Genomic DNA, 25,814 nt, shown 5'->3' on the forward strand with positions numbered 1-25,814 from the left:
TGGATAGGAGGGTGAACCTGAAGAAAATTCAGGTAGTTTTTCTCCTGGAGATTGGAAATAAACAAGAGTCCCAGGTAATCTCGGGTGCTTGGGGGGGGTGAGAGGGTTGCTGGAAGGGGAGAGGGTTAGAGAGAAGGGAGCAGGGGAGGAATGGGGAATGCTCGGGGGACTGGGAGTGGGGGAGGGAGGAAGGATAGGTATGGGATCAGGGAAGAATATATCTCAACTAAGGGAGTCAGTTTAGGGTTTACTAGAGACTTGATTATAAATGGGATCCCAGGTCCAAGGAAAGATCCCCAGATTGTTCTCTGGAGAGAGGAGAGGGTGCCTGAACCGGCCTTGGCCTATAACCATACTGATGAATATTTTGCTTATCACCATAGATCCTTCATCTGGCGATGGATGGAGATAGAGACAGAGACCCACATTGGAACACTGGACTTAACTCCCTAGGTCCAAACGAGAAGTAGAAGGAAAGAGAACGTGAGCAAGGATGGCAAGATCAGAGGGAGCCTTCATCCGATGATGGATGGCGATACAGATGGAGATCCACATTGGACCACCGGACTGAGTCCCCAAAGGTCCAAACGAGGAGCAGAAGGAGGAAGAACATGGAAAAGGAAATCAGGACCACGAGGGGTGCAATCACCCACTGATACAAGGGGACTGATCTAATGAGAGTTCACCAAGGCCAGCTGGACTGGGACTGAGCGAGCACGTAATCCAGCCAGATTCTCTGATTGGATTGAGGTCGGATTCTCTGAATGTGGCTGGCCCGGTGTCTTTCTGAAAAGCCATTGACAATGACACTGGGGTTGTTTCCTCTACATATACTGGAGTTTTGCGATCCAGTCTGTTTGGATGCTCACCTTCCTGGACCTGGAGGGAGGGGGGAGGAGCTTGAACTACCCATAGGGCAGGAGACCCTTACTGCTATTGGGGATGGAGAGGAAGGAAGGGAGGGAGTGGGGGGAGGGGGAGGGTGTTGGGAGGAGGGGTGGAAATGGAGACTTTTGTATTTTAATAAACTTTGAGAGAAAAAAATCAATGATGAAAAAAAAGGATGCTTAACTGAAGCTGATGGTAGTGGCTCACTCCTTTAATCCCAACACACAGGAGGCAGAGGCAGGTGGATCTCTGTGAGTTCGAGGCCAGCCTGGTCTGCAGAAAGAGTTCCAGGACATGTTCCAAAGTTACAGAGAAAACCATGTCTAAAAAAAAAATGCTTAACTGCTATTAAATTATTTTCCAGTGCAGTGAGTTTTTCAAAAAAGACTTTGTCATACTTATTTTGCTAGTAATGTGGTAAGCAAACTTAATGAAGTCAATGAAAGAGAAAGTGTTTGTGGAGGGTGTACAATCTCAGAAGGTTAGAGTCCATAACCACCACATGGGATCAGAAAGGCAGTGGCAAAGCTTACATATTGAGAGAGAGAGAGGGAGAGAGACTGAGGGAGAGAGACAGAGGGAGAGAGACAGAGACAGAGATAGAGAGACAGAGAGAGATTGGGAATGGCTCACAGCTTTTGAACTTTCAAAGCCAGTCCCAGTGAAAACCTCCTCCAACAAGGCCTTTCTAGCCCTTCCCAAACAGTTCTACAAGTGAGGACCAAGTATTCAATACCTTAGTGTATGGGCACCACTGTTCTCATTCAAACCACCATAATCCATGAGACTTGTAAGGGAGTATATTTCTCTATATTGTTAAAAAGTCACTCCAGTGGTGATCCTAGTAGAATCACATGAAGAAGGATGTAAATCATTTTAGATTTGTAAGAACGTTATCCTGCTGAGAAGACATCATTTTTCTTATTCCCCTGATTTATGAGTAAGTCAACAAGTATGATTTATCCTGTTCTACATATAAATGATCATTTAATTGAGTTTGAACAAAGATAAGAATACTACAGGAGATGGGAAGTGAACTCTAAGTCAGTATTCTTTAACTCAATTTAAAGATAAAATTTCATATTTAAGTTCAGCTTTTTAGTAATTTTTCAAAAAGAACTCATTTCATTTGTAAACTAGTGAAACAAATGATTCTTTTCCATTAGTTCTATCACTATATCTTATCAAATAGAATATGTTTTGTGGTGATTTTTAAAATATTAAGGAAAGGATAAAGCATAAACCAAAAGTTTCTAGAATAGTCTGTAATTTGTCGCAAGTGGAGTATAAATCAAATTAACTGTGCCTGTACAATTGGTCCCTAGGTCAACTAGCTTTAATGAAAAGTTAATAGATATCTTCTGAATGGTCATTCAATAATTTTAGTGAATTTTCACATTGGAGATATTGCATTTGTGATCACTGAATCACCTGGACAATTTCTTTTGGACAAATAATGCTATTTTCACCCAATGGGAAAAATAATCTTATTACCCTTTTTCCCATACCCTATTCATCTATAAATCTCTTAAATGATGAACTTTTATGACTGAATTTTTGCTGTGATAGGATACTATAAAAATCTTAATAGTGAAATTATTTATTTTAGCTCACAGTTCAGTTGAAGACATATTTTATCATCGTGGAAAAGTCAAGGCCTCTGGAACATGAAGCAGCTGGCACATGACAACTACAGTCAAGGAAGAAAAGACTGGATGGATAAATATGTGCAACTCTCAAGTTCTCTGTCTCCATGACTACCGTTCCGGATTTCTGATGGTAAATGGTAAAGGACACAACGGGTGAGGCTCTCTATCTTGATTAACATAATCAAGAAAACTCCACAATCTTAGACTCAGTGGCCTCATTTCTTGGGTGATTCTCGATTCTGTAGACCTGGTAACCAACATTAGCCATCAATAGCCATTCTTTGATGCTTACTCAGCCAATATTCTTTCTAGCAATAATAAAATAATTCAATGTTTAAATGCCAATATGCCTATTTCTTTACAGAATGGCTTCAATACAACTGGAACTCTGACTCTGCTGTTCCTAAGTAACGGGTCTCTTGTGGAGGGAACACTAATGTAAGTTTAACCATTTCTGCTGATTGAATTTTTCAATGTCTCTTAATAAAGGACCACCATCTAACAACATTTTGGTAAACACTGTCACAGACACAAGGACAGGATGCTGAGAACCCCTACTGCTACCAACTATGGAAGTTCTATCGGAAATTGTGGCTGGAGCCAGGATTTTATCTATCTAGTGAGAAGTAGTTTTTTTCTTCAAAGTTCAATATATTCTCCTCTGAACTTCAGCTAAATCTCTATTACTTAGCTTACTGTGGGAAGTACTTCTCAATAGGCCAGCAGTTTATCTTCCACTTGAGCTTTCTCTCAAATACCTTCACTGGCATCTTCATCCCTTCTTCCAAAATTCCTGGAAACTCTCACTAAGTAATTTATTAGATGCAATTTCTTATCACTATCATTTGTTCAAACTGCTCTATAAAAGAAGGCATCTACATAGTAAAAGTATCCAGATATCTTATTGATTTTTTTCTACGTGTTATCTCAATCCTTTTCCTAGTCTCTTCCTCTCTGTCTCTCCTTTGACAAAATTCTGGTGACTATCACCGCTATTTAGACTTTTCCTTTGATTCACCGACTCTTTATTCTTATTTTCAAAACTCATACTCCCAGATTAATGACTTAAAATTGAGTTGCATAATGTTACCTCTTTTGTTCAAGATCTGCGCAGTTATGTATTAATTATACAATAAAACTTAAGTGTAAACATAGTCTGCAACTTCTGCATGGGATTTTTGCGGTTGCTGCTCTTGTCTTTTGCAGAAACCATTAAAGCTTTCTCATTTCTGGATCAGAACCGATCCAAATTATGCAGCTCAGTTTCATTCCCTTGGCCATGGTCATACATACCATACACACATATGTGTGTGTGTGTGTGTGTGTGTGTGTGTGTGTGTGTGTGTGTGTATATATATATATAATATTCTGAATAAGAGAAAGTCCTGATGATCTGCTCTTTTATTTAGAGAAACTCCTATTTAGTGCAAAGTTCACAACTTTCTATAGTGGTCCCAATGTTCTTCATTTTTGCTGAACATGATCTGGAGTTTAATGCACTTTGATTATTGATATCATTTTTTAAACTTATTTAGCAACATCTTTGAATATGACTAGCCAGAAAGCTATAAAATTTCCAATAGTTTGATAATGATAAGCTTTTCAGCAATGACTTAGTTCACTATTTTTTTCAGCTAATAAATACCTTATAATTTGAGTTAATATAGTTGAGTTTTTATTTTCATAAAGCCATTTGATATTGTTTATAAGACAGTGATGCAATTATTGTTATCAAATGGAGATACAATATTGTGATACTTTGGGAATATTTAAAATCATCTAATGTTTTTGGTCACCATATATTTAGGACACGTTCAGAGCCAACTAACGAACTGTGCTACTGGAAAGTTACTTACACAACTCATTATTTTCGACTACTAAATTGTGGAAAGTTTAATGTCTTGAATGAGATTTCATAAGAATTAGATGCAATATATACTACTCTGCAGTGCCCAGGACAAGGCAAACAACAGTAAATTCAAACTCTCAGCAATTACAATTAGAAAACACTATTAGGAAGCCAGGCTCAATATTGCTTAAGAAATTATATGAGTTAGAAAAAGAAACATTCAGTTAATTATTCCTTTTCTCTGCTATTCTCTAGTGTCAACAGTCTAATTTGCCACTTTGCTGCATTTGAAGATGTTTTTCCTTAAGTCAACTAACTTTTATACAAGAAGTAAATGCATGCAAGTCCAAATTCTGAAAATACACTCCCAAGATTGGTTTCCTTGCAACCACATAATTACAACTGTCAATTCCTATTTCTCCAGTGTTAAGTGCAAGCTCACTGGTAATGACCCCTACCGGTGAGTAATTAACTCCCTCTGATCTTGGTGTCAGAATTTCTGGCTGGTGTGTGCTAATGCGAAATTCACTACTACAAAAGATGCAGCAAAGTCAAAACACAAACAGACTCTTCAGAGAACAAAATCCCAGCAGGATAAAGTTTTAAAATAATTTACCTGCTGGCAGATCCAATAAACCTGCTGATTATTGGCCACTCTCCCTAAAGCCTGCTGTGGCTTACCGACTCAGCTGAACAGGCTGCTGTTCAAAGTGATTGCTAATAGTTCATGGCAAGGATATAGAAGTTGTAGCTTATTATTGCTATCAGGAAAATGATGAGAGCAGTTACTATTTGCCTGAAAATAAAATGAAGGATCAGAATGTATTGTCAAGTGTATTTTTATTGTATAATACTTTTCAGGAGGAAGCCTAAAGCCCATAGAGCCATACTTACCTGTTACTATTGCACAATAAGGATTTTGTTTTCTCGTCCATTGATATGTTTAAAACATTTTAAAACAAAACTGAATTCTTCAAATTTTGGGAAACATGCCTTTAAGCTTGGATGTGATAGACCACATTATTGATAAACAGGAAAATTATTAACAGTTATGGGGTTAAATACTTATATTATGTAATTATTATTGACCCTTTGAAATTGCAGACTCATGGGAATAGATTGATATTTCTTTTATTTCATGAAATTAAGTTATTTTTAATTTAATTTTTTTGAAAAAAACAAACTTTTTTTTTCATTTTACATACCAATTCCAGTTTTCACTCCTTTCCCTTCTCCTATCTCCTCCACTTAACGCCAGACCCTGTCTGCCTATCCAATCCTCAGAGATGGTCAGGCTCATTGCTCTGTGGAAGGTCTAAGGCTCTCCCTACTATATTCAGGCTGAACAAGGAGAATGGCTTCCAAAATGCCAGTACAAGCAATAGGAATAAATTCTGATGTCACTACCAGGCTCCTCAGTCTGATCCAGTGATACAACTGTCACCCACATTCAGAGGGATTAGTTTAGACCTACACTAGTTCCTTACCTGTTGGCTGGAGTTGGTGAGTTCCTATTAAACAGGAAATCTGTTTCAGTGGGTGAACCCATCATGGTCCTACCTGTTTGCTCATGTTCTCACGTCTCCCATTCTTAAACTTGACTTTGGGGGCTCAGCCCAGTGCTCTGCTGTGGGTCTCTGCCTCTTTTTCCATCAGTTGCTGGATAAAGGTTCTATGGTGATATTTAATATCTTCATCAATCTTATTACAGGACAAGGTCAGTTCAGGCACCTTCTCCTCTATTGCTTAGGGTCTTATCTGGGGTCATCCTTGTGGATTCCTGGGAATTTCTCTATTGTCAAGTTTTCTGGTAGCCCCAAAATGGCTCCTTCAATCAAAATTTCTCTTTCCTTGCTCTCTCATCTATGTCCTTCCTCCATTTCAACTATCCTACTCTCTCAAGTTCTACTCCCCACTTCCCTTCTCCCCTCCTCTTCCCTTCCCACCCTTCCTTCTCCTTCCACCTCCATGTTACCGATTTTGTCAGGTGATCTTGTCTGTTTTCCCTTTCTAGGTGGATCCGTGTATGTTTTCTTAGGGTTCACCTTGTCAACTTAGGTTCTCTAGGACCATGAACTATAGGCTCATGGTCCTTTGCTTTACAGCTAGTATCCACTTATGAATGAGTACATACCATGCTCATTTTCTGGCTCTGAGTAATCTCACTCAGGACTTTTTTTTTTATTTCCATCCATCCATTTGCATGTAAATTTCAAGATGTCATTGTTTTTTTTCACTACTGAATAATACTCTAATGTGTAAATGTGCCACATTTTCTTTGTCCTTTCTTTGGTTGAGGAGCATCTCGGTTGTTTCTAGGTTCTAGATAATATGAAAAATGCTGCTATGAACATAGTTGAACAAATGTCCTTGTAGTATGATTGAGCAATTTTGGGTATATGCCCAAGAGTGGTATTGCTGCATCCTGAGGTAGGTTGATTCTGAGTTTTCTGAGAAACTGACAAACTGATTTCCAGAGTGGTTATGCAAGCTTGCATTCCCACCAACAACGAAGGAGTGTTCCTCTGACTCTACATCCCCATGCACAAAACTCAAGTACAATGGATTAAAGACCTAAACATAAATTCAACCACTCTGAACCTGACAGAAGAGAAAGTGGGAAGAAGTAGCCTTCAATGCATGGATACAGGAGACCACTTCCTAAATATAACACTAGTAGCATGGACATTGAGAGCAACGATAAATAAATAGGACCTCCTGAACCTGAGAAACCTCTGTAAAGCAAAGGACACAGTCAATAAAACAAAACTGCAGCCTACTGAATGGGAAAAGATCTTCACCAACCCCACACCAGAAGAGGACTGTTTTCCAAAATATATAAATAACTCAAGAAATTAGACATCAAAATTCCAAATAACCCAATTAAAAAATGGGTACAGAACTAAACAAAGAATTCTCAATAGATGAATCTGAAATAGTCAAAAGACATTTAAGAAAATGTTCAACAGCTTTATACATCAGGGAAATTCAAATCCAAATGACTGAGATTCCATCTTATACCAGTCAAAATGGCTAAGATAAAAAACACCAATGATTGCTTGTGCTGGAGAGGATATGATGTGTTATTAACATGCTATATTCTTCCATAAAGTGCCCATAGAAGAACCCCACTTGTAGAATACTACATAGCAGAAAAAGTAATGGCATATTGAAATTTGCAGGCAAATAGGTGGATTTAGAAAACATTATATAGAGTGAGGTAACACAGACCCAGAAAGACAATTACCATATGTACTCACTCATAAGTTGTTTTTAGACATAAAGTAAAGAAAACCAGCCTTAAATTCACAATCTCAGAAAACCTAGACAACAATAGGTACCCTAAGTGAGACATACATAGATGTAATCTACTTGGCAAGTAGAAAAAGACAAGATCTGAGTAAACTGGGAGCATGAGGACCATGGTGGAAAGTTGAAGGGGGTGGAGAGGAGGGAAGGGGAGCAGATAAAATGTATAGCTCAATAAAATCAACAAAAAAGAAAGTAAATAAAAAAAACTATATGATGAAAAGTCTCACTGTCAATTTGTAGTTGAATATCTTGCTTCATGATTATCTTCTTGCATTTTCTTTATGTTCAAAATAAGTGCCTTATTAGGATTTAGAAAGATGTGATCAATATTTCAAAGAAAAGTCTAATAATGATGTGTAATATTTGACATGGAGCCATTTTGAAATTAAATGTTGTTATTAAGCTTTCTAAATCATTATGCAGTATGAAAGGTCTCAACCTCGTGCTTGGATTTTGTAGTTTACCCTCTGGCCTGAACCAGATGTTCAAACTTAGGCTAGCTTTGATATGTGGGGATGGATTTTGCCAATATCCTTTCGCAATATATGTGATACCACCCACATATTTGTTTTCTGATTTCCAAAGAGATAATCAAAGAGTCTCTTTGAGGACAAAAACTCACCTTCAATTGTGATATAAATCCAAGTGTTTCATTTAAATGCGTATCTCCTTCTGTACCACCCACACTTATAGCTACTGTACAGGGTGATGATGTCACAGCAGACTTAGTGGGAGCTCATGAATTGTCTGTGTTAGGCAAAAGATAGCCAAGGATCAGAAGTAAGTAAATCCATTAGAGCTTTGAATCCAAAGGAATTTAAAGGAAGAATTAAAATCCAGAGTCAAAGATCTAATGTGTGCTTCTCTGTGAGATTCTATTCTATGAAAAGGGAAGATTAAAACAAACAACAAAATGCTTTAACTTCCTGATTAAATAAATTCTAGAAAATGTCAGAAGACTTTTTGCACATTTGTTCTTACTTTTAACTTTCAATTGTCACTAAATGAATATCACTGTGATTAAGAGTGATTTTGTTGAAGACTGACTTACAGTCATTCTGCTGTGTTTGTCCTAGGAGATGCTGATTACCATTGTTCTCTGTGAACCCAGACCAGGTCCCAAATGCCATCTGCTGTTTGTCCAAGGAAACTTTATAATATTGAGTTTCGCTTCTGCTTACATTTCATTTTCAGAACCTGACTTTTAATTATTCACAGCCATTTCGCACAAATTAGGATTATATAAATTGTTGGAACTGGGCAACACTAACCTTCCTTTTTTGTAAGACAAAATGCAAAGACATGCAGAACTGAGATTCCTGATGGTCAACAGACTTAGGATGCAGCAGCTTTATGTTATAGGACCTTCTTTTATTAGAAATCTCAGTGGAGCTTCTGTAAAGCATGTCTTTCCCTATCATTTGATTTTCATAATTATTAATACATGCTCCTATTTATCTCTTCCAAAAATATGGATAGCTTATTATACACACTAAATGATGTTTGAAGAAAAATCCCTTTCATCATTCTGAATTCTACCCTTCAAGATTCTTGCTAGGAACTCAGTCATAAACAATGCCATATGTACATATGTACATATTGTATATATGTATGTAATTATAATTTTCCTTTTATTCTTTTATTTAAAAAACTATAAGAAATCCTACCACTTATAGAAATGATCGGAAGTGTTATTCACGAACAAAAAGTGTGTTAATAAAAATCCTAAATTGCTACAAATAATTTATTAATATGCTACTAAGATATGCTTTATTTTATATTGTTTTGTTGCTAATTTATTATACTTATCCTTCTGTCTTTCTGTAGTATATAAATGTGTGTGTTTTTTTTGTGTGTAAATGGTGTTCATATACAAAATCTGTCATACAGATGTCAGGATAATTCTACAGAGTTTGTTCTCTCCTTCCACTATGTGGGGCCAATGTATTGAAATCAGGTCACACCAAGTTTGCAGACAAGGGCCTTTTTCACTGAGATATCTGGACAGACATATATGACCTCAAACAATTCAGGAAATACTGTTTTTCCTTCTATGTGGGTTATCTGAATCTCTCCTTTATGGTGAGTTCCATGCAGTCCTATACCCTACTCCATCAATATTTGCTCTGCATTCCTAAGAGGAGACTGGCTTTCTTTTTACAACAACAAGCACCCTTGGAATAGGCTTGTCTTCATCACACCCACTGAGCTCTGAGTCTAAGCTTTATCATTAACCCCTGACCGTGAGCTGTCTGTTTGTCTAATGACCATTGTGCGCCTATGGTGTCTATTTGTCCCACTAGGACTGTCTTAGAAATTATTCTAATTGCATATCCTCGAGGCCTCTCATTTATTTTGTAAAAGTTTTCTTAAGTTGTGTATCTTTAGTTTGGTTGTATTTATTAAACATAGTCTTCTCTATGTCAAGTAGGAAAGGGAATTTTGTGAATGTTCTAGTTTTGCTATCAATGCATGTTATGAAAATCCTCATCACCTGTGAGGATGAGTCTATCAGAATCTTATGGGCAGTGGGAGATTGATGAGAGAAGATATGTTGAATGATTATTTCTTATTTTTAGTAGGCTAAAGACAATTAGGTAAGGTAATTTTATAAGGCTGAATGACTCTGCCATAGATCCTGGAGAGAAGATGATTGGGAATACTTGATGGGATTTTTATCTATTCCTCTTCTGGCACAATCTGCAACCAAAGTTGAAGCATGATACAATCTCTCATGGTCATCAACCATTCATTTGTTGGACTTGATTTTTTTTTAAGCTGGAAGTCTGCATTAAGAGAGATCTATTTTATCTTAAAATTTAGTAATTAATTGACACTATTAATATTGCTTACTCTCTAGGTGTTATGGATTCAATTCTTCACGATAATTTATCTAGTTTACTATAACACGTATGTCTATGCTTTCATAGAAATTATATTGCATTGTGTTTTTCAAATTAATCATTTATATTGAGTTTTCCTTTTAAAACATGCTACATTTTCATAAATGTTCTTGTCTAAACAAGTAAATGCTGATAAAGGTAACTCAATAAATTGGCATCACAATTTGGTTTCCGCATTTATCCATGTTGAAAATTTTTTACTTAGATTTCAAATTATAATTATTTTATTGTAAAATACACCCATTAAACTATATTGATAACCTTAAAAGCAAAATACTGCCGTTTAAAAACAATGTTGCTAATGCTATCTGTTTTTTCTAGACTAGATAACTACTTTAATAAATTTTGGGGATAATTTACATACATTTTTCTTTTTAAATAAAATAAAGTATAAGATAAAACAAAAACCAAACATATCAGAACAGAGCAAACAAAATAAACAGAAGGTCTGGAGTGAAAATTAAAATAATCCAAACAATCATAAATATTCAAGGCTCTGTGCAATTCTCCTTATCTGTATTAGGAACCAAACATATCTAGACTAACTTTATTAATAAGATGAGAAACAATTACATTGTGGACCAATGGAAAAATTGATGAGGATGCTAATTTCTATGATGACATTTGAAGAAGAAATTCCAGGAACAAAAAAAAAAAAGAAGGAAAATGGTATTTTCTCTTTCAAAATAATATTGATATTGATCCCTCTCAAATCATGCAATTTTAGAATAGACTAGCAATGAGAGGCTATGACGTTTGCACTCTCATAACAACACATGACTATAAATAAAACCATTATTTAATATAAACCAAGATAATGTAGGAAGGACAGTTTTCATTCATTTTCTATTTGTTTTATTTCTGAGTGTGCATTTGTTTATGGTGTGTGTATATGTGTGTGTGTGTGTGTCTGAGAGAGAAAAAGACAGAGACAGAGAGGAGTTGTGCATGTCAGGACACATGTATAGAGATGAGAGAACAAATTCCAGAGTAGGTCCTCTCCTTCCACCTTTACGGGGCTTTCCACTGATGCAACTTGCCTTGTTATTTTTTTCTTTTTCTTTTCAAGGCAAAAGCTTTTCCCTTTGAGCCATCTCTCTAGTCTTAGAAAATATTTTTGTCACAAACTAGGTAGTCCATAGCTTTATTTTCTGTAATTGGCAGACAGCATTTATAGTTGAAACACAAAGGTATATTAGAAAAATTGTGCATTCAGGAAGAGAGTACAGGCAAAACATCTCTTGCTAATTAGTATATTCCCATGATTCATTGTCAGTTTCTTATAGTTTTCTTATTATATAAATATATGTAAGTAGACAGCACAAATGTATATACTAATCTGTGTATATATTAGCAAATGTGTAGCTCTTTCTAGTCATATGGTTCCTCTCTTTGGGCACATCCCAAGTAGCCAAAAATAAAAATAATTATACAAATCAGAAGAGTAATTATAACATTTTTGTAGTTGGTTCATGTTTTGATATTTTTCAATGAATTCATAAAATGTTAATAAATGGTTGCCAAGATATACACCCTCCAAACTCACATTATCTAACTAACTTCTGGTTTGTATTTACTAGATATTTTTCCTTAAGCAATGTAATCTCTGTGGACTTGGGTTTTCCCATATTTAAACTGAGATAATAATAGCATTTCCTCTATGAAATTCTTTGAAGGAAATTAACAAATATAAACCAGTTTGCCTTTAATCTCAGTGGTGTACACCTTTAATTCCAGCCCTAGGGAAGATTATAAAATGGGAGGAAACAGCTCTCAACACACAATCTCATTCTGAGATTCCAGGAGACAGGATCGCCATTTCGAACTGAGGTTGAGGTAAGAGCCAGTAGTTAGCTTTTTTGCTTTTCGATCTTCAGGTTGAACCCCAGTTTCTGACCATGTGTTTTTAATAATCATGCTTCAATAGTTAGTGTTGTTCTTGACACAAGGCAAGCATTCTATGAGCAATAACTGCTATTGCATCTACAAAAAAGTTATTTTTAAAGTATAAGAATAAAAACCTTTTAATTTGCATTTTGAGCTTGTTGTTTAATGTGGGCATCTATGTTCTTTATTAAGGAAGACATGTTTATGTAATTTAAATTTAATCATTTCAAATTTTGAGTAACTCCCTATAATATCTCTCTTTTGATATCAAATTTAGAATTTGATATCAAATTAAGAGGATTGTCTTTGTTGTTAAATTTGATGATTTGACAGTTGTTTATACTCTTCATTATTTAAATTTATTTTGGAAAATTTCATTCAAGTATGTGATCCAGGTTACACTCATTCCTTACCCTCTTTTTCTCTGTCCCATTCCTGTCACATTACCTTCCTTCCTATAAGTTTCTTCTCATGTTACTCTGGTTTGGTTTGTGACCATTTGTGTTTATGTAGGGTAGCTGTGTAGCTTCTACATTTGCAACTATTCAACACATCCTGGATAGCTCACAACTTATTTCTTCACTGAACACAATGATTCCTCTTAACCTGTTGCATACATAAACATCCCTGATGCTCAGCTGTAACAGGCCAGGCAGTTGTAAGTAAACCATAGTCACCCCTGTTTGTTGCTATGAATTCTTCTCTAATTAAGTTGAAAGGAGTTACAGTCTCTAGATATAAACATTTATCTACATAACACTAATACCTCCACCCCACTACTATAACCTCCACAGCTTTTATTTTAAACTGGATTTACAGTACCTGTCATGAATAGGTTGATGTTATTTACATAGGACTCACATCTGGGTAAGACCTCTGCTGGCTTTGACCCCCAGCATCCAGAAATTGAGGTTCAACATGAAGGTCAGAAAAGTGAAACAGCCAGTCCCTGGCTCTTACCTCTACCTCAGTCTGAAATGACAATCCTACCTCCAAGAATCTCAGAATGAGACTATGTGTGAGAGTTGTCTCTTCCTATTTTATAATCCTCTCTACAGCTGGGATTAAAAAAGCATGCACCACTACTGCCTGGTTTCTATGGAAAACTTGTATGACTACTGGGATTAAAAGTGTATGTGCCCCCATTGCTTGGTCTGAAAGGCTGATTAGTGTGGCTTTTTACTCTCAGATCTTTAGGCCAGTTTTATTTATCAAAATACAAGTCAAATATCACTACAGTTAATACATCATAAGGTGTCATAACACCTTTTTATACACTATTTTTAACACTTCTCCCTCAGTTCTTTATCCCTCCATCCCCTCACCTCAACCATGCTTAAGCCTTTCTATCCATAGCATTTCTGCTCTCTACTTCCACCTATAATAACACCCTTCTCTTTCTTAGGGCCGTCACCTCACAAAAGTCACATTCTACACTCCCAGCTTCTGGAGATATTGCAATTTAAACACCGAAACCTAAATATTTGAAATATGAAGGAGAATATGCAGTATTTTGCATCTGGACCTTGTTTACTTTATTTTGCATATAAATCCCTTCCATCTTTTCCACAAATTTCATTTTTCTATTTTGGATTTTTCTGTCCATATTGATTGCAATTTTTTTGTCTTTTATTCTTGGGAATAATAAAACATCAATTTTGACTGAAACTGTCCTGAATTTGCACATGACTTTTGTGAAAATATTCATTCTCACATTACGAGTTTAGAGAAACTACGGGAAAACATGTTAAAAGAATCAGACATTGAGCAATTGTAAATTTGATGGAGGATGTGTTCACATATGCTGTCTCCTTCCAAGTATTTAGAGAAATGTTCAATGTGACAACTTATTCAGTGGTGGGCAAAGGAAGTTTAGAATGCTCAAGTACCTGATACAACTACAATTCTACTAGAATGAATAGAAGAAAAGGCAACTTTGACAGAATCTAGGAGATGTGAAAATGTGATGTTGCTTCCTCAAACGTTATGAATAATAACCTAAGTGGGGAGGAGCTGGTGTTTAGTGTCAGCTTTTATTAAATAAACACATTGGTATTGAATCGTAGTTCTATGAATTTATATATTATGAAACAATGGTACAGATTCATTCTCATATGTAGAAAATAGTCACACAGTTGTAGTTCTGCCTTAAATTGTCCCAGTATAAAATTTGATCTTTTTTTCTAGCTAACCAACCATTTTCATCTCTCTTTACCATAATATATTATAGGTCTATTATTTATTCTTTCACCCAAATGAGGAGAAAGTGATCTTTAGATAATACTCATTATTTTCTATTAACTATGTCTGATTTCTTCAGATAACTTACAATGTCCATATGAATGTACAAAGTCTGAATTATTAAAATATATTAAATGGTAGTAGAAGAAAGGAAGAAAGAAATTTGAATTGGTAAATAACAATGCAAAATCTATAAGCTAAATGAAAAATAGATTTCTCATTCTGATAAGGATCATGTGGGAATAGTTGCATCTGTAACTATTTTTCTTATACATTATTATGCAGTGAATGTTTTCATCACCCAAATTCAAATGTTGAAGCCTTCATTCTCAATATGATGCTCTTAAAAAGCAGAACGCTTGAATAATAGATAAAACATGATATAAGGGCCATCATCAATAGCTTAAGGTCCTTGTAAGAGATGCCATGGGTTTTACTAGACATCTATCAGTTGATATAATGAGCACATGGCAGTCTGTCTTTGAGAAAATTATATCAACTTGATCAAGCTGCCACTCAGATATCATGCTTTCTGCATCCATAACTGAGAGGAAAAAATATCTAGAAGCCACATAATATAATAATATTTTTTCATATCAGATGACTCCACTGATTAATGCAATAATTATTTCATGTTGTCTTCAATATCACAGTTCCTGCTCTAGTGAGAAATGCATAAATATTCCATCTTGAAGAAATATGTTTTCAGTGTGATTATTGAACTACAGAGAAGGGATTCAATAGAATTCAATAAAGATGTACATTCTTCTTATGATTTTATTTTCCATAGACTTGGGGAAGAGATTGTGTTTTGGAATTCTTTTTGGTCATTATGACTCCATTTAATGACAACTTTATTCTTGGAAGCATCTTTGTACATCCTTACCAGTTCTTGTCTAGCTAAAGTAGTGAAGTGGATATGTCTTTTTTGAGTACCAACACTTCTTAATGGCTCTGGCTTTGAAGCTTCCTTCTGGGGCCTGCTGGGATGTGAATCTGGCAATCTGACACAGGCCTACATTAAAAAAAAAGAGCAACAGTGAAAGAACTTACATAGGATCATTGTGACATTCTCAGACACTGCCTCTGATGAGGGAGACTCATGTCTGTAAATAGAAAACTAGGCTGTTTCTACTTACAAAGTGAGTTTCTTCGGTCTATGAAAATATCCGTTTGTCCCATATTTCAGTATTCAAGATCTTTTGAGTTCCCAACCAAAGCACTGATTTTATCTAAAGTGTGCTGGGAAGTGGAGGATTAAATTTGCATTTATATTAAGGCAGCTGCACCATTAGACTTTTAGTCTGAGTTTTACAAATCACAGTATCTCAGTTCCACAACTGAAGAAGACATGTTCCTCTGGGACAATAAGCTGTTTTGACTCTCGCTTAACCTAATGTTAAGGATATAAAGTCCCAAGTATGTATCTTTCTCTCCTCAACTTCTTGAGAGTATTTAAAAGCAGTAAATTAGTTCTACTATGATAGGTACTGTTTATCTATCTATCTATCTATCTATCTATCTATCTATCTATCTATCTATCTATCTATCTATCATCTATCTATCTATCTATCTATCTATCTATCATCTATCTATCTATCTATCATCTATCTATCTATCTATCTATCTATCTATCTATCTATCTATCTATCTACCTACCTACCTACCTACCAATGAGGCAACTATTTTCTATCATCCATCTAGGACCATCTATCTATTATCTATTTATCTAGCTATCACTCTTTCTATCTTATAGGCTGTCGGTGTCTGTTTTGCATCTCTGGCCCTCTCAGATGCACACACATATAAACAGAGAAACTCATATGAATGCAAACACACACACACACACACACACACACACACACACACACACACTCACACACACATCCCTCAAATAAATATCCCAAGCTAGACTCATTAGTGCTGAGAATAAAGGCCCTCACCACCATGCTCATCTAGGTATTTACTTTTATTCTGTATGATGTGCAGTCAAACAATGGCGGTCGTCAATGAATACCTGGTGAGACTGACTACAGCAGGCAATCCAAACAATTGTCGATAGAAACTAGCAGTATCTCCTTTCCCAATGCAACAATGTAAACCGATCACGGCTTTAGTAACTGTCAGATGAATGAATTTTAGATATATGGCTATCAATGCCATAGCAGTTACTTTATAGAAAGAAGTATAAACACCTTTCATTAAAGCTTTTCTGTAAGCTCATGACTTCTGACAATTTTCTTATCATATCACTTATTTTATCAACATTAAGGAATTTAAAATAACCTTAATTACAAATTCTGTAGTGAATATAAGGTTCTTAATCGTTCTTTTTGAAGGCGAAGGCCATTTATATCTTGTAATTTTTACCAGGTCTTTGGAAAATAATTTTAATAATTATCAGGTACATTTTATTCTTCCTTTTCAACTGTTTGATTCTTATTTTGATTCCTGTGATTGTCTTCTCTGTTTTGTGATTATTTTATAATCTCATAAAGTGTAACTATGATCTATCAGGTACCCATTTTGAAAGTTATAGTTTAGAATTCTCTCATATTTGTGTGTGTGTGTGTTTGTGTAAAACTTTCAGAAAAAGTGGCTGAAATCTACTCTTGTTTTAGTTCATTTCATTGGATAATTAAAGTAAATTTAAAGACCATCATGAGTTATTTTATTTTTGCTTATATTTAAAATGCAGACATACACATTTGAAAAGCTATCTTAGCAATCTCAGCGTTAAGTCATCCACAACTTCAGAAATACATGTAGTAATTTGGAATATTCATTAGACGTAATTTCCTTTTCACTTTCAAACATATAATCAGAAAGAATAGCATTGCATGGATAATTTTCCTTCTAGTTGATTGTGCTCAAATGTATAAACATAACCTTCTGCTATTATACTTTAACTTGTGTTCTTTTTAAAAATTGTGTTATAGGTTGACAAGATATTGTAAAAGAATTTTTGTTCATGCTATTTTACTTTGTAACAAAATAACAAATGAAGGAGAAAAAGGAATGTAATTAATATTTCTCACAAACCAGTATTTTCTATAACTATTTTGAGTCCCTGTGAAAGCATCAGATCAAACATTAATTGCTCAGTTAATAGTCTCCTTGAATGTCTGCCCTCTCCTTTTTTGCTCTGCGTGACATTCTTCCCTTCTCTTTCTTTTCTTGTCCTTTACCTTTGTCAGTATTTTTTTAGAGAATTATTATTGGATTATAAGCATACAAGAAACCTTTATGAACTCTACATTAATATGTATTTTCCAGATAAGTGAGTGCTTACTTTAAGATAGAGGATTGAATTATTTTATGAAGCTTAACACAAGTATTTTTTTTTTCAGTAGTAAATAGTACGCTGCTTCAGAACTAGTAGTAGATGAAGAAAGACCTACAATTCTCAAGGAAAATCACCAATTATTTTAGTTGCAATATGCCTGTGCTGATGAAATGTTATATAGTGTGTGTCATATAACAATAGTGGTTATCATATATGTAACAATTAAATCAAATGGTGTTGCCAAACTTTAGTGGGATTTTGAAGATCAAAATTTTAATTTAATAATGTAATTAAGAGTATTTTGTGATTCTCACTTTTGATACATGATATCAGAAGAACTCTGTAAAATAAGTTTGAAGAGAAAATTTGTTTGGTTTGGTTGTTTAGAATGTATTCAAAGACAGAATTTAAAAACTGCACTGCCTCACAGAAAGCAAAAGCAAATAAACAAACAGAAACGTCTTAACGATTTTCTGCCATGTTATCACTTTCTGAACAAATGAAGCAACCTATAGAGCTGGAAAGTTTCTGCCAGATGCCCACAGTCTTTTCTTATTGAGTTTCTGTAATAAAGCATTCTACACCTATTTAGATTAATTATGATTAAATTTAAAAAGCTGAGTTGGTTGAATTGCTTCATCATTTAATTAAGATGGAGACAAATTAATTGTTTTTATGGTCTTGCTTTTTGAAAGCCTTTGAGTTTTTGATTATTCATTAAGTTTGGGAGGATTAGCATTTAGAATTTTGAACTGCAAGGAGAACATTTAACTGCTTCATGATATCAGGAATTGTCCTTTTAAAGAAGAAACTTTACCTTTTGAATCCACTTATGGTCTGTAACACATTATATGTGTTTTAGAGACAAACCTGATTTTAGTGTAGAAACATCGGCAGCCCCATCCTACAACCACTACCACCAATTCACACATTATCACGCACGATATGGGGTACCACATGAAATCAACCTACTTGTTTGATAGATTTTTCTGTCTTTTTTTGAACGACTGTGGTGAAATATAGATTGACAACTAATCCACAATGAGGAAATATGTAGAAATATAAAGGGGAAAAATCTGAAGGAAGGTGCTCATCAGTGTACCTGGGCTGGTGAGGAGAGAAAGATTATAAGAGTTCCTGATATGTTGTCTATCACAGAAGCTTACAGAGAAAGGTCACTGTCCAGAGCATGGTGAAAGCCATACCCGGATGGTTATATTCTGTAATACACTGCTATGATGAATCTTAAAATCAGGAATGCCATTTTTTTTCTATTTGCAATTGCCTCATAACTCCTTGAGAACACTACTCATCTTCCAGATACTCAGGATTCACAGCATTCCTTCCGAGAATAGTGCAGCAGTAATCTGTAGGAAAAGGGGGAGGCGTCTCGGTCTTCGCTCCCTCATCTTTTCAGGTTTAGCATCTTCCTTCTCCAACCAGAGCTCCTTCAAGGTCACAGGGTTTTGCACTGCCAGTTAGAAATATCCCGTTAAAGTCACAAACTCAGGGACTTGGTAAATACTTGCCTATCTGGAGGTGCGATGATAACTCAGTTCCTCGCGGTGGCATCTTCTCTTGTTAACAGTCATTCTGGTTCTCTCATAGCAGCTGAAACATGAACTCAAAATTTACTTCCTCAATCAGTCATGGGTTAGAATTTACTACACCAAAAAGTTTTACTCTTACTAAACTCCAGACATGGAACGTCTAAATTGGAGGTCCCAATCAAATCCCTTCCCTCAGGGCACGGGGGATCATGTTGGAGAGAAGCAGAAAGAGTGTCAGAGGAAATGGAGGACACCAGGAGAACCAGGTGCTCTGAATCAATTGTACAAGGCTCAGATGAACCGACAAAGACTGAACAACAAACACAAGGCCTACAGGGGTATTCACCAGGTCCTCTGTGTATATACTACAGCTTTTGGCTTGGAATTTTAGCAGGATTCTTTTGTTTAATTAATTAATTTATTTATTAAAAATTTCCACCTCTTCCCCACCTCCCTTTTCCCTCCTCCTCTCCAGCTCCCACTCCCTGTCTAATCCTAAGAGCAGTCAAGGTTCCCTGCCCCGTGGGAAGTCCAAGGTCCTACCCCCTCCATCCAGGTCTATAAAGGTGAGCATCCAAACAAACCAGGCTCCCACAAAGTCAGTTCATGCAGTAGAATTAAAACCCAGCGCCATGCTCTTAGGGATGGAGAGGGAGGAGGAGAGGGAGTGGAGGGAGTGGGAGGGTGTTGGGAGGAGGGGCGGAAATGGAAATTTTTATAAATTAATAAACTTTTATAAATAGAAAAACAAAACAACAACAACAACAAAACCCAGTGCCATTGTCCTTGGCTTCTCAGTCAGCCTTCATTGCCAGCCACATTTAGCAGGATTCTTGAGTGTGTGAATGGGTTGTTGGGTCTTGTACCTTCTCCTTTAGGATTGCTTTGTCCAACTTTGATATGATGGCTTTTGTTTTACACTATTGCATTTTATTTTGTAATGATTGGTTATTATCTCTTTGGTGCCTATTCTTTACTCTTGGAGACAGAAAAGGAGTGGAGGGAAGTGAAGAAGGACTATGAGGAATGGAAGGAGGGGAAGCTATAATTAGGATGCATTTTGTGAGAAAAGACTCTATATTCAATAAAAGGGAAAAAAAGGCAAAGAAAGCTCCTTATCTAGTGTCTACATTTTCTTTTGTCTTTTCTAGGGTCACACTATTCTACTATCATGGGTGAAGTTGACCAGACAGGTTAGGTCATAATAGCAAAACATACCTTATTGTTTTCTGAAGTCTGTGCTCAGTATTCCAATCATAAGAGCACTCTTGTTTCAATTCTTAAATTCAGAATTATGTGATGGTATTTTTAAAGATCTGTGCACATTTTTTTAGCCCCTATTTTGGAAGTGCTTCCCTAAATTACTCACATGACTGCCTTTCTCTTGTTACTGTGCTCTCAGGTGAAATTCTCCTCAGAAAGGTTTGTTTTGATCATTGTAGCTCAGTCAGCTTGCCAGATCCCCAGCTCCCACTAGTAATTTATTCATTCACATGTTTATTGTTTCTTCCTAATTTTCAGCCCCAAGGCAAACTATAACCTTGACTAAAAGAGCACTTAAATATCTTGATAATCTGAGAAGAAAATAATTCGTGTTCCTTGAAATTCTTAAAAAAATCATTCAATGTCAAAATATATTATCTATACTGATATCCAAATCTAAGTTATATAAATATTAAATCATAATTAACATTGAAAGCCTAAGGAAATAAAACAAAACAATATTTCCAAAACATACTTACAATCATCTAAACTCACAGATACATATTTTTTTCCCTAGTGGCTGAAATAATTATCTGAACATTGTGAGTGATTTTGAATCATTTTACATTTCTTTCATTAAGCATGAATGTTAAAAGAGACATACTTAAAGTGACATTTACGGATGTAAAAATAAAATTGCTATTATTTCTATATATGAATAATATATATATATATATCTGAGTAATTATTTTAGAGAAACACAAGTTCACAAATGTGAAATACCCCTCTTTCCTTCATAGAAAAATGTGTTTGATTTTGTGAATTGTATCTAACACTGACTTTTCTTAGGAAATCCAAGAAATATGAATGAAATAGCAACTATTTAAAGTTTCATTCACTACATTAGCTTTTTCAAAAAAAAAGGTGTTTTTATGTCAGATTTGTTGGGGTGTGTACTTTGTTTTTTACTTCTTTATACAGACCACTTGCATGTATGAAGACACCTAAATGCATTTCCGAAGAAACATGGGCTACCTATGACTGAACAAAAACCAAGTGAAATGTCTCCCCATCTTCTCACTCCCAAGAACCACCAGTCTTCATTAAGAACATCGTCAAATAAGCATATTGAAGTGATTAAAGTCTGTGTATATAATCTTGGTAATCCAACATCTTTTCTCTTAATAACATATTTTGTGTGCTTTCTCAATCTGTGGCTTCTTGTGTTTCTTTTTTTGGTATTTTAACCCTGGAACCAGACAAATCAGAGCAAGCCAAATGAAAATAAATGAAATTTTTAGTGTAACATAAATCAGTTAACAGAAAAAGATAAAATTATAAGAAAGTTGAAGTGTTTGCTGCATCAGAAGTTGAAGCTTTATGAAATAAAGATTTCTCACTGACAGTGGGTAGCTTAGCAAATAGTATTTAATTTGTTGTGGTTATGTTTCATTTCTTCTCATGCCACATTTTTTATTATTGCCTTTCAAAGGGCACAGAATGGCTCAGGATATATATTATTGGTTTTGAAGTATAATGCACCAGTGGCATCCTTTATGGGATGGTTAGTATTGATTGCCACCATCACATGATCCAGAATCACCTAGGATAACAGTCTCTAGGTACATCTGTAAGATTTATCTTAACTTGACCACTGGTCATAACTGTGAGAAAGTACTTAGGTTGCATTAACTCAAGTGGGATGATCTACCCTAAAGGAGATCGACACTGATCTCTGGCTTGGATATTATATTTACACAAAGGAGTAAATTAGCTAAGCATTAGCATTCATTATGTTCTACTTAATCACATGACCTGCTGTGTGACCAACTGTCTTAAAAGTCCTGTATCTATGACTTCTTCACCAAGATATATGGAACTCCAGGAACTCTGTTTCTAATGCACTGAACACTCAAACTTTTAATAAAATCGCTGTAGGAGAGAGAGAGAAAGAGAGAGAGAGAGAGAGAGAGAGAGAGAGAGAGAGAGAGAGAGAAAGGGCGAGAGAAACAGATACAGATAGAGATACAGAAAGTCAGAGACACAGAGACACAGAAAGTACCAAAGAGTCAATGGAGACTTCCTTTCCCTCAGCCCTCATTGATTTCTTGGAACCTCAGGCACAGATTGATGATGCTCACATTTAATGCAAGTTACTCCTAGATTTTTACTTTCAAGTTAGTCCTCTCTCTAAACATCACAGAGAGTGTCTCATAAGTGTGGGTTTCCCTAATATCTTAAGTGCTTTTGAAGGCAATACCTTGGCAAAGTTTAAGTGTCATATGAAGTAAGGATGTAAGAGATATTATTTTAAATTAAATTTATTCATTTTATATCTTGATTACAGTTTCTCCTCCATTCTCTCCTCCCATTCCCTTCCTACACCCCTGTTCTGTCCACTTCCCATCCACTCCTCCTCCATTTCTTTTCAGAAAAGGGCAGGCCTCCCAGAGGTATCAACAAAATAAGGCATATCAAGTTGCAACAGGACTAAGCACCCCCTCTTATAATAAGGCTGGGCAAGATGATCCAGTATGAGAAATAGATCCCCAAAAGCCAACCAAAGCATTAGTGACAGACCCTGTTGCAAGGAGGCTGCTTGTTCCTTTCCAGCTGCTCAGACCCGAAATCATCACAAAGAAATTACATTATTTAAATCCCTGCTTGGCCTATTAGCTCTAACTTCTTATTGGCTAGCATTTACATCTTAATTTAACCGATTTCCATTAAACTGTGCATCACCACATGGTTGTGGCTTACCGACAAGATTTGGTGTCTGTCTCTGGTGGTGGCTCCATGGCTTCTCTCCGCTACACCCTCTTTTCTCCCAGCATTCAGCTTAGCTTTCCCTGCCTAGCTCTGCTCCTCTATAGTTCTGCTGTAGGCCCAAAGCAGTTCCTTTATTAACCAATGATATTCACAGAATAGAGAGGGGAATCCCATTTCACCTCCCTTTTACTGTTTAAATAAAAAGGAAGGCTTTAAATTTACCATAGTAAAATTACATATAACAAAACAGATATCAAGCAAGAATTACAGTTACAATATTTAATCTACTTTATCTTTTATCATAACTAAGGAAAACTATAATTATAACTATTTATTTATTCTTCAACCCCATCAAAGACTCCAGAAGGATATAATCTTACCTAGGAAACCAGAAGTTCATTGTAAGCAACTTCTAAAACTATAGATTTGACAGAAACATCTCGCTACCTGGGCAGTCTTTCAAAGTTTTTTTGTATCATTGGAGCATCCAACCTTGGAACTACAGGCCCATAGTATCCAGCAAACTTTTCAACAAGATAGGAAATTTGAAGATCTGTTTTGCCTTGTAATGGTATAGTCTATCAGTTGCTTTCTTCTCTGTCCTAGTCTGGCAGACTCTTTCAAAAGCAGTAACCCCGAAGGGTCATCTCACATTTAGGCAAGTTCAGCAGTCATTTCTCTGTGGGTTTTGCATGTCCAGTTCATCAAGGAGTCCAGGCAAGAGCAGTTTCTTGCCCAAATGACTGACCAATTCCATAAGGAGCAGATGTGTCTCATTGTAATGAAAATGCTAAGTTCTTAAAACATTTAAATGCTATATTCTGTAGGTCTTTGAAAGGTATAAGGAACACCTATCTAATAGAAATAATGACTAGAAGCCTGGCTATTAAAGATGATTATCTATTAACCTATATTTTTAATCATATATTACATTTTTAAATGAGCTGCACAAACACAGTACCTTAATCAAGATTACAAATACATATACACAATATGACAAAATTAACCTTAAATTTGTATCAATAAACCAAGATCCATAACAATGCAAATCTCGAAAACATATCCCCCTTTAAATGTAAAGAAATAATTATAAGTAATATTTGGGAATTTTGGCATAGTTCTCTAGACTATTTCCTGCTGATTGGGAGAGCTATTAATCAGGCTTTTTATGGTCTTTCATGGTGTATCTTGTGTGCTACGTTCATCTCAGTTGGGTGAAATAATTTTTAAAGGGTGTTCATGGCAACCTTTCAGGGGGTCGTGGTCCATCAAACAATGTTAGTCTAGAAGCGTTCCACAGGTTCTCATCCTCTCTGGAAACAAAAGAATATCCTCTTTTCTAAAGCAATGTATCCTTAGACCCAAATTCTGAAGTCAAGATACCATCATAATAAACATGCTGGTTTAGCTTATCAGCTCATACAATGAAATGTCTCTCTGTACTTAGCTCCTTCACAGTCAAAAAAAAAAAAAAACAAAGAAAACACAATAATATACATAATCCAGACTCTATGAATTTTCCATCTCTATGTGGCTTATTCTTTCTTTACTCCTTTTAATCTATGACTGTCTGTATTCTGTTTCTTTAAAGACTTTGTTTTATTATTTTATAATTCTCTATACTCATTTTTTCTTTTCTCCCCCAAGCCTATGTACATTTTTTAAAACATATTGTATCTAGTTTAGAGGTCTTTTATATCTTAATCTGTCATATTGTGTATCTATAATTCTTTACTGTCCAGGAGTGCTTCTTATATTGCTAAGCATTTCTTAAAAACTTAAGCTGTGCCATTGCTAAAAAAAAAAATGGCACTTCCTGCTTGCCCCACCCATCCCAGCATGAAAGACCTGCTTACTGCCTCTGAGAGCCATGCACAATATCCCATCCCCAGGCACACAGCCAGTCCATGTTGCCACCAAACAACGTGTTGCATGTTGCTCACAAACCCCATTCAAATGCCTGGGCTCCAGAAAGAGGCAGAGATTGTCCTGGCAGCATGGCCCAGAAGGCTGGCATTTTAAAACTATGTGGCTTTTTTTCTGCTACTGATGAATCAGGAAATCCTCTCTTAAAGGTACTATGACATGCCTCTAGAAAACATCAAGAAGCTGTGCTAAACTCTGTATTTTTGTGTCTAGAATTCCTTTCCAAACTCTCTCAGGTTTTAAGTGGATTATAGTTAACCACATTGATGTACCAATTTGTTCATTTCTGGCTGCTAAGACCCAAAATAATCATACAGAAACTGTATTATTTAAATCAATGCTTGGCCTACA

This window comes from Myodes glareolus, chromosome 26 (genome assembly GCF_982192425.1).
Source record: "Myodes glareolus chromosome 26, mMyoGla1.1, whole genome shotgun sequence".
NCBI lineage: Eukaryota > Metazoa > Chordata > Mammalia > Rodentia > Cricetidae > Myodes > Myodes glareolus.